Source organism: Protopterus annectens, chromosome 5.part0 (assembly GCF_019279795.1).
Source record: "Protopterus annectens isolate FY-2018-M chromosome 5.part0, PAN1.0, whole genome shotgun sequence".
Lineage (NCBI taxonomy): Eukaryota > Metazoa > Chordata > Ceratodontiformes > Protopteridae > Protopterus > Protopterus annectens.
This window is the reverse complement of record NC_056735.1, coordinates 1,549,517,328-1,549,528,591: the sequence shown is the minus strand read 5'-3', so window position 1 is coordinate 1,549,528,591 and position 11,264 is coordinate 1,549,517,328.

Genomic DNA, 11,264 nt, shown 5'->3' with positions numbered 1-11,264 from the left:
GGAATTGGTATTAATACAGTGAAACATCATATTGATAAGATCATATCATTCTCTATAGGGATATTATTTTAGCTGGTGATTTTAATTGTATACTACATGAAAGTGATACTACCACTATAAAGAAAAGAAGAATTACATCTAATGCAAAACATTTAAATGATTTTGCTAATTCTTATCATTTGAATGATATTAATAATCAGATAGAGTCAAAATCATTACCATACACCTTTTTTGCTAACAGATACAAAACTTATTCAAAAATAGATAGGGTCTTTATTTCTAACCAGATGGTAACAGATTTAATTAATTCCAAAATCATTTCATGTCCTATATCTGATCATAACTCAATTGTTTTGAATTCATGATAAAAATACTCATAATGTTCAGATCAAAAGGATACCAGCATACTTAACTCAGCTAAAAGACTATAAAGAATATATACTTTCAGAAGTACAACATTTTCTAGACATAAATAATACTCCTGAAGTCTCCATTGTCTATGTTTGGGATGCCTTAAAATCATATCTATATGGACAAAGTATCAGATGGTATAATAACAAAAGGAAATCTTGGGATAAGGAATTGTTAGATATTCAAAGTAAACTAGACTCTTATAAACATAATAATAAAGAAAATATTATGGACAAGAAAGTTATTGAAGAAATAAACAAACTAAATGAGAAATACAAAGAAATTTTAACTCATAAAGTTAAAATAACTTTAGAGAATACGAGTTTTGTCTTATTCAATAAGCCCCAAATACTTACATAGACTTAAAAATAAAACAAAAAGATTGAATAAACAAAACCATATCAAAGAAATCTTTTCTCTAAGGAAAAAGAAGAATGTTTTTAGTATACCAGAAATACTGGATGAATTTAGAAATCACTTTCACAAGATTAAACATAACAACATTAACATGGAACCTAAAGATAAAATAAAGGAGTTTATAACCACAAACATGAATAAAAAGCTTAATAAACAACAGATTAAACTATTGGACAGAGTATTTCATATACAGAAGTTATTACACAAATAAATAAGCTTAAATCAAACAAAGCACCGGGTAATGATGGTATTATACCAGAGATATATAAAATCCTTTCTAAAACTACATATTCATTAATACATAAGGTTTTTATTCTGGCCCAAACTGAGTTAATAACCCCCCCATCTTGGCAATATACATTTATTTCACCAATTTTAAAACCTAATAAAGATCCAACTAGATGTTCTTCATATCGACCCATCTCATTACTTAATGTTGATTATAAAATGTTTATGAGTATTTTTGCTAATAGATTGAAGACAATTATCCCCGGCATTATAGACATAGATCAGACGGGCTTCATTGTAAATAGAAATACTTTTGATAATATAAGAAGAACTTTAACATTAATTGATTTTGCAAATAGGAAAAAGAAAGATTTAACACTTATTAGTCTTGATATAGGTTCAGCATTTGATTCAGTAAGTTGGGACTGTCTGTTTACCTTACTGAAGTGCACAAATTTCTCTGATGCATTTGTAAATTTATATGAGCATTTATACAAAAGAACACTGGCTTATATTAAGGTAGGAACATATGTTTCACAAAAAATACCCATTCTTAAAGGTACAAAGCAAGGATGTCCACTTTCTCCACTATTATTCACTTTAGTAATGGAGCCTTGGGCTAATTTGATTAGAAACAGTACTGACATAGAGGGTTTTGAAATAGAAGAAAATACAACATCAAAAATTCAACTTTTTGCAGATGATGTTCTAATTACATCAGCAGGATCTAATTCTTCTATGCAGTCTTTATTTGATAAAATGATGACTTTTAAAAGTATTTCTGGTTTAATATTCAATGAAGAAAAACTAAAATACTACCTATATATACACGAAAAATACTCTCATTAGTGATTTTACTAAATATGTACCCAACTCAGGTCAGATAACTTATTTAGGTATAATACTATCTAAAGATATTAAATCTATTATATATAATAACTATAATACCTGTTTTCTTAATATACAAAATCTTTTTAATACCTGGAATAATATGTTTTTACTATGGAGGAGAGACTTACAATTATTAAAATGATAATATTCCCCAAGATTTTATACTTAATACAATCAATAATACTTTCACCTACAAAAATAACTATCAAGAAACTGAATACACTAATGTTAAATTTCTTATGGGCACCTAATAGACCTAGGATTGCATTAAAGAAACATACTAATAGCTGGTCTCAAGGGGGTATTTCTTTTCCAGACTTTAATTTATATATTATCTCTTCTATTATAAAAGTTATTACTTTATTAATAGATCGGTCATATGTCGCAAAATGGAAAGATTATTGGGAGCTAATTAGTATGCACTTCATGAAAATCTCCTTAACACATAAAAATATGATTATAAATAACTCCATTTTGTGGTTGCTAAAGGAATTTTGTACTTCACCTATTACACCTAAACATATGGTCTGTTACCCATTAAATATTATTATTAGTTATCGTAACTTTATATCCATGCACCATAAGTATAGGGAATGGAATTTTATTGTATTCCCTATAATTTATACTCAGGGTATGCTTATGTCATCTACTTCTGAAGGAGCTCATTTAGCTATAGATAATAATCTAAAGTACTGGTATCAGCTGATATCTGATAATAAAGTTAAAAATCTAGATTTCTTAAAACAAGAATTTGATCTAAGAGAAACTTGCTGGTTAGAGGTTCAGATCTTTAGACAACATCTCATTGATAGAATAGATCTAATGTCTATAACAGTTAAAGAATCTATTCCAAAACTGATTGATTACTTGATAATAAATTTACAGCATAAAGTTTCTGATAAAGGTAAACTTTCATATATACATAAAATTATCAGACAAGAAACTTTTACAATGTAGATTCATACTGGAATTATTTCACCTCTATTAATGGGGACCCACCAACTCAACAAGATAAACAATATATATTGGAATCTGCTTATAGAACTACATCTTCCATTGTCTGGAGACTTTATACATGGAAATTTTTACATAGATCTTTTTATACACCTTTGATGATGAATAAAATTAATAATAAAGATAATCTATGTAAGAGATGTAATATAGAAATTAATGCTGACTGGGCTCATATGTTTTATGACTGTATGAAGTTGAAAGAATACTGTAAGTCAATTAATGAATTTTTGCAGGCTCTTTTACAGATAATTTCATTATTTCTAAGTCTCTTATATTATTCAACACACCTGTACCTCAATGTGTTAAAAGATTAAGCTTCCCTTGTTATGGTCTATCCTAGCAGTGGCTAGGAAAATAATAACTAGAAATTGGATTTCAGATACACCTCCTTCATTCAATGAATTTAAAAATGTTATGAATATAATGTGTCATATGGAAATAAGCACAATTAGAATGAGAACAACTAGAAAAACATCACATTTTATTGTATGGGATAATTTACAAAATGTGTTAAAAAAATTCTAATTTCAATAGCACAGTATTTTAGTTTAATTAATTGATCTGATTGTAGTGGATGTCTTTGTAAATACTTTAGTTGTTTTGTTGAATATTATAATAATACCTATTTTTAATTATTTGTATAAAATTGTTATAATATTTCTCTTATATGTTAAAACAATAAACATGTTTAAAAAAAAAAATGTAACAGTTCTGACAAAGAAAGACATCATGCAAAAAATGTCACAGTGTGTAGAAAATAACACAAAAATAAGAATAAACTCAACAGGGGAAGAAAGGGTATGATTTCTACCAATACTCTGTTTATTTGTATAAACAACACAGTAATACAAAAAAGGACCATGGGTTAAAATACTTATCATTTTGGGTAACATGACTTTACTTCATACAGATCAAATGGTAAAAATACCATCCAATTCTACTATGATAGGACTACAATACCAAAAAACACTATTACACTTCAATATTATGTTTCCAAGTTTTAAAGATACCAAATGCAGATTGAAAAGAGCTTGATATGAAGACTAGTAAAACAAAATATCTCAGAGTGTTCATTTATAAGCACAACAGAAGTAAGTCATTACAAGTATCTTTGATATACAGATTACAATTTAGTACTGATGTATCTAAATTTGTAAATTAAAGAATAAGTTGTGTAAATGGACAATATTGCCTTCAAATTACAAAATGTTTCTTAAAGTGGCACCACAGTTTGTATGTGTGGTTTCAAATAACCCAGTGTTAATAGTAAAAAACAAAAACAGAAGCTGAAACTGTCCATAATTGGTGGGACATATTCAGAGAATGGTCATCCTCTGGGACCAAATTGTTAAATTGGTTAATACATCCTGTGTTGATAGTTTTAGGGGTCATAATAATAGTGATAGCTTAGAATTGTTTTATATGCTGCAATTTACAAAGAGTTGCAATAACTCAGCAGATCATAATTGTAAACATGAACAAAATGGTAAATGCTGTAAATAGCGAGGCTAACGAAACAAATGCAGTATTTTCTTCAACTGAAGTTTAGCCGTTCCTCAAAAAATAAAATAAGGGGAAACTGAAATAATAATAGTATTTACTGTCTTTTCAAAACTGTTGCTAGCATGATTATTAGATTGAATAAAAAGCTGCAAAAGTGATATGAAATATAAAGGGTTCATTTAGGAATAGTATAAAATGCTGAAAAATAGGAAGTTGCAAGTGTGCTGACATAGCTTAATTAGATATTGGCATCCATGTAAAGGAGTATGTTATTGAGAAACAACATCTGTAAAAATAACTGCGCAGATGGCAGCTGGAAGGACATCAATGATGTAAAGAGATGTGACATCAAGTTTCAGATAGTGCTGGAACACCACGTTTCAGATAACTGAGTTTCCTTGGGCCACCAGACTTGAATCATAAATTAGAAGAACAAAGAAAAGTGTTATACAAAGGAAGATTGTAATACATCAGACTGAAAAAAAATATCAGACTTTTTGGTATAAATATGAGTGTGTATAAACAAGCTTTGGGAATTTGCCATAGAGAGCTTACAACATCTGTGTTGCATGCTTGTAGATCCCAAAGGAAATTGTAATAGTAAATGCATATTAACTGAAGCAGTTTGTCTCAGTGTATTTATTGTATTTAGTACAATACACTAATAAGACTAGCTGGTCACATTAAATAGTTAAATATACTGTGGTATGCATGCATGTAAATGCAAATAACAGCAAGAAACCAACAGAAGAAGGCACCACCTTGTCTGCCTTCATGGTTCTAATGTACCTATTAGTAGATTATCATTGGAAGTTTGTCTTGAGGCATGTATCATTTGTCCCTTTACCAGACCTGTCTTTTGAAACAGGGAATGATGACTAGTGAAATGTAAACATTTATTTGAGTACATAGGTTTCCTGTATACCTTAGAGCTATACCTACATTGAGTTATATCCTTAATTATTGTAACATCTAAAAAATTCAACTGATTACACATATAAGAGGGAGCAAATCTTAGGAATTCTGACTGTTGTTTAAGAATTCCAGATATTCTTTAAGTCATACTTCACTCCCCTTCCTGATAATAAATATATTATCCAAAATTTTCCTAAAAATTACAGTATGTTCCATGTATTCAAATTTAAACACTACATTATGTTCCCAGTCCAATAGCATTACGTTTGCAGAAATGAGAGCACAAGCAGCTTCCATTGCTATACCTTGTATTTACTTGAAGTACTCCCCTTCAAAAAATATAATTGTTGTCCAGTATGATTTCAGTAAAATCCCACACAAATTGTACATTCCTTATGTGCCAGAAACTCACAGCTTGAGCTAGCTTCCCTAAACCAAGCTACTCCAATATCATGTGGATTACAAGAAAACAGATAAATAATGTCCACTGTAACCAATAAATATTCATCTCCAAAACGTTCTGGGGTAATGCTTGCTAAAAAGTCCCAGGACTCCTTAAGGGTGTAGGGATATCTCTTGGCAAAAACCTTTAACTTTCAATCCACATATAATGGTACAGGATGTGTTTTAGACCCTGAAACAGCCACAACAGGACATATAGGAGGATTTAAAATGTCCTTGTGAAACTTTGGTATACCAAAGATGTGGGAATTAATGGATGATCTCCTTTTAAAAAGTGTTTAATCTATCACACTTTGATCTATTAGATCTTTTAACATCAAATCAAGTTTGTGATCTGCTCTATTTACCTAATTGCTTGAAACTCTGAGATATTTTCCATCATTATTCACGATATTGTATATCTTAGCAGAGTAATTTATGGCATTCATCAACACTAAGCCACCACCTTGTCTGCCTTCATGGTTCTAATGTACCTATTAGTAGATAATTCCATAGGTAAATTGAATTTCTCATGAGAAAGGTTGTAGTGGAAACCAAAATGTTGCTTATAAGGAGAATTTTCAAGATAGATGTAGGAAAGATCAATGCAGAGTATCTTCTGCTGTGGGATGATCAAATAGAGTTGAACATTTTTGACAAGACTTGGCTGAGATGGTGTTTAACTTTAAAGGAGAAAGAAAAGTCACAGTTGTTTAAGGGAAAAAGGTAACTCACCATGTATACTTTTTCAATTTCTTACAAAAGCAGTTAAAGGAGATTAGAACAGAATGAGGGGAAATGAAAAAGAAAAATAGAATTTGGAAAAGGAGATAGTGTATAGCAGACATACAAATGAAGAGATGAGCCTGAAAAACTGACAGAAAAGTAAAGAATAATATTAGGCAGGGAAATACAGCTAGCGGAATTTAAGAAGATAAATCGCATGAATGTGACAGAAAAGGTCAAATCATTGGAAAAAATGGTCTGCTTGTGGCTTTTATAGGAATCTAACAGACTGGACGTTAGAAACAGTAAGGAATTATGGCATATATAGGGGTATGACTAACTACTTTCAGTAGAAGTAGACAGAAATAACTGAGAGCTGATATCAGCCATATATTATGTTAGTAGATGAAGACAGGAATATGGAGAATAAGACATGGAGAATGGGTGAGTTCTTCCAGGAGTATGCAATAGAGGTCATCCATGAGCATTTCTCCAACTGAGAAGGTCTATATCAATGAAAAATTGGTCTGTCATCATCTTCCTTTGGTTGGGAAAGACATCCAGGACCACGCGGTATGGTACAGTAATGGTGTTCCACTGGAACAACCAAATAAGACAAGGTACTGCCTAATTCAATGAGTCTGCTCCCTCCTCTTCAGACTGAGTTTACAGGGCTGACACACTGGGGGTCCTCAATAATATGTAATGAAAAAAATGGATAAGTCTGTGCATTAACCTTATCAATGTGCAATTCTAGCTTCTACTATAGGTGTGTCCTCTGATCTCTTAATCACAGGCTTACATTACTATGTCCATAAAACCCATGTGGTGACACATCTCAAAACAGCATAATAAGAACGGCAGCTCAAGACCAATATTTTGTAGCAATAGTTGTATCTTGCCACAGAACCCTTATGAGCATAGTATCGAATCAGCAAATACCATACATATCATGAAGGATACGATGTAAGAATCCCAACTGATTACCAAGATTTGCTGAGCAGAACTTGCAATGATTTCCCACAAACAAAATGCATAAGAAACAAACACAAGAATTATGTGGATCACAAATGGACACATATATATGGACACAATCTGAATGCAGAACACAGATGCAAATAAATGTGTCATGGCTCATGTCAAATACCCACACAGAACAATTGCATACACTTTGTCAGGCAAGCAGAATCATACACACTTATGTCTTAATATATGACTAAGATCAGGTAATTCTATGACAGTACAATATCGTGAACACTGACATTGCTCCACACATATAAACACACACACAAACGCACGTGCACACACACACACACACACACACACACACACACACACACACACACACACACACACACACACACACACACATATATATATATATATATATATATATATATATATATATATATATATTTATATATATTATATATATATATATATATTTATATATATATATATATATATATATATATATATATATATGTGTGTGTGTGTGTGTGTGTGTGTGTGTGTGTGTGTGTGTGTGTGTGTGTGTATGTATGTATGTGTGGGGTCTACTTCAGATGATCGAAGTTTTAAAACATCGAACATCATATGGTTGAAGAGTAAATGATCGAAGTTTTAAAACATCAAACATCAAATAAAAAAAAAAATCTATCAACAGAAAGTCTTCTTTCACATTTGTGCAGGGGGCCAAGCACCCCTGCACCCCTACACTCTCTGCTACTTAATTATACCAGTTCTGGGATCACACTACAGAGTGAAAAACAGTAAATTTCCCATTCTGTGCTGTACGTCACTCTCCATTCAGAACGTTCAATGTTTTAAAACTTCAGTCATCAGGTCTTCCACCATATGATGTTCGATGTTTTAAAACTTCGATCATCTCAAGTAGACCCATATATATATATATATATATATATATATATATATATATATATATATATATATATATATATATATAATCACTACTTCAAAATTGTAATAACAAACATTTTTTATTTTACATTTTTGTAGGGGGGCAGGCCCCCCAGCACCCCTCACACTCCCTGCTAAATAAATATACCAACTCTGAGAAAACACAACAGTGAGGAAAACAGTACATTTCCTGTTCTATGCTGTATGGCAGTCTCCATTCAAATCATTCAGCATTTCAAAACTTCGATCTTATGGTCTCGACGAATTGCAGTTTGAAGTTTTGAAACTTCGAGATTGTGAAGGGAATATATATATATATATATATATATATATATATATATATATATATATATAGGTCTAGGATATATGGCCGAAAATCCATTTGGCTGAAATTTTTTTTACATAGGGTACAAATTGCCGAAAATCCATTTGGCTGAAAATCCAATTGGCCAAAAATCCATTTGATCGAAAACACTAATGACAGTGTAGATACCCTGTTCCCCACTGTAGTGCAATCTCAGAGTGAGAATAATAAAGTGGGGTGGTGTGGGGGACAGAGCCCCCCACAAGGGGGGTGGGGGGCGTAACCCCCCTACCCAGTTCAGTTTAGTAATATCTGCCATTATTTAATATTCTCTAGTTGCTATTCATACTATCAGGAAGTAGTTCTAAACCTAAGTAGGTGGGGGGCTTTGATCCCCCACACCCCTTGTGGTGGCTTTGCACCCCACACCCCCAACTTTATTATTCTCACTCCAAGATCGCACTACAGTGGGGAACAGGACATCTACACTGTCATTAGTGTTTTCAGCCAAATGGATTTTCGGCGATATGGACGCTATGTGAGAAAGTTTCGGCCAAATGGATTTTCAGCCATATATCCTAGTCCCATATATATATATATATATATATCTATATATATATATATATATATATATATATATATATATATATATGTGTGTGTGTGTGTGTGTGTGTGTGTGTGTGTGTGTGTGTGTGTGTGTGTGTGTGTGTGTGTGTGTCTGTGTGTGCATGTGAGGAATACCCTTATAGCAGCATGTAGATATTTAAGATATTTATGAGGCAGAGTTTGTGGAATAATCAAACTTTATTAAATCTAGGATATGACATACAAGTCATGTACTCTCTGCATGACTATACTAATTGTATTTGAAGATATGTGCAGTCTTTACTGCAGATACTGCAGCAATACTAAACACCAATCATAGCACAGATATACATGTGACTCACATCTCTCAACCTCCTAGAGCAAGAAATCTGGACAAAGCCATGAATAAAAGTGGGACAAAGTCCCAAAAATAGAGGCAATTTTTAAATATTGCTCTTACAAACTTATAAAGTTAGAAGAATAACAGGTTTTTATTAGCATGACTTTTCTGAATGGTATGAAGTCTGAAACTCACATGTTTGCCACTATTTTTTAACTTCAGTCTTTAATGATTTGCCAGTAATTTGCTAGAATACCACAATTTAAAAAAAAAATGATAAAAAAATATGAGACAAAAATCTGGACATAATCTGTACAGTTGAGAGGTATGATGTGACTGTCTGCAGCATAGCATTGATTAATAAACATCATCACAACTGTGAGCAGCATATCTGGCCTATATCCATAACACATGCATAACGTTCAAGTCGCTCTGTCCAGTATAATAGTGCAGGTGTTACACAGCATCATATTTACCTCTGCCATATCAGTCTCAGCAAAATAAATACAAATCCTACTCAGCGTTCTTAACCTGGGTTGTTTAAATGTCTGCTAGTTTAAATTTAAAATATGACTTTCCTGGTGGTTAATTATAGTTCTGCTGAAATTACTTTATACTTTCTTAGAGGGGGGAAGACCATTCATGTGCCAAGTGCTTCATTTTATCTAAATTTACTTCTTAGTTTTTATGTTTGAATCTATAAAAAACATAATTTCTCTTACCCAGAGCAACTATCCCATGACACTTTACTGATTTAATTGCTATACTCTAGATTTATTACTTTCTACAATTCTAACTGTTAATCTTTAAAGGCAAAAAACATATAATGCACCAAAATTCTTTGATTTGCTCTGCCACCTCCTCTTTAAGTCTGCAGACTCTATCCCAAAATTTTTAAATACTGTCGAAAATTGGCTCTGTAATCAATGTCTCCTATTAAATTCTAAAAGAAAAACAAAGCTACTGCTTTTCTCCCCCACTCATAAAGCCTCCACTCCAACCTTTACTATAAAATCTAACAATGGCACTATCATTATCTCAGATCCCTGTACTAAACTCTTATGTGTAACAGTTGATAATAACCTCAAGTTTTATATGCATATTAATCAAGCTATTAAAAAAGTTAATAAAAAACTTGACTCACCATACAAGATCAAACCTTTACTCACTCCACTAGCTAGGACAGTAATTGCCCGTACACATCTACTTTCCACCCTCCTTTATGCATCCCCTCTCTTCACAAACTTGAGTAAGTCTGACCTTAATAAACTCTCTAGCTGCTTTAATCATATTGCTAGATTTGCCACTGAAACACCATACAGAACACACCACTGTCTGAACCTAAAGAATCTAGGGGGGGCAAGAATTGCCTATCCAACTTCATACACTCAACGAATAGTAGCACATAAAATTCTCTGCAGACCTGAAAACACACCCTTACTTACAAAAATTATCACCCCTTACAGCAACCTCAAGACACTTTGCTCATCCAACAAATTACTAGTCTGAACAATCAAAAGCAGCAACTTATCTGGAGACTCTCTATATGCCAACTCTGTTGGCAAAATA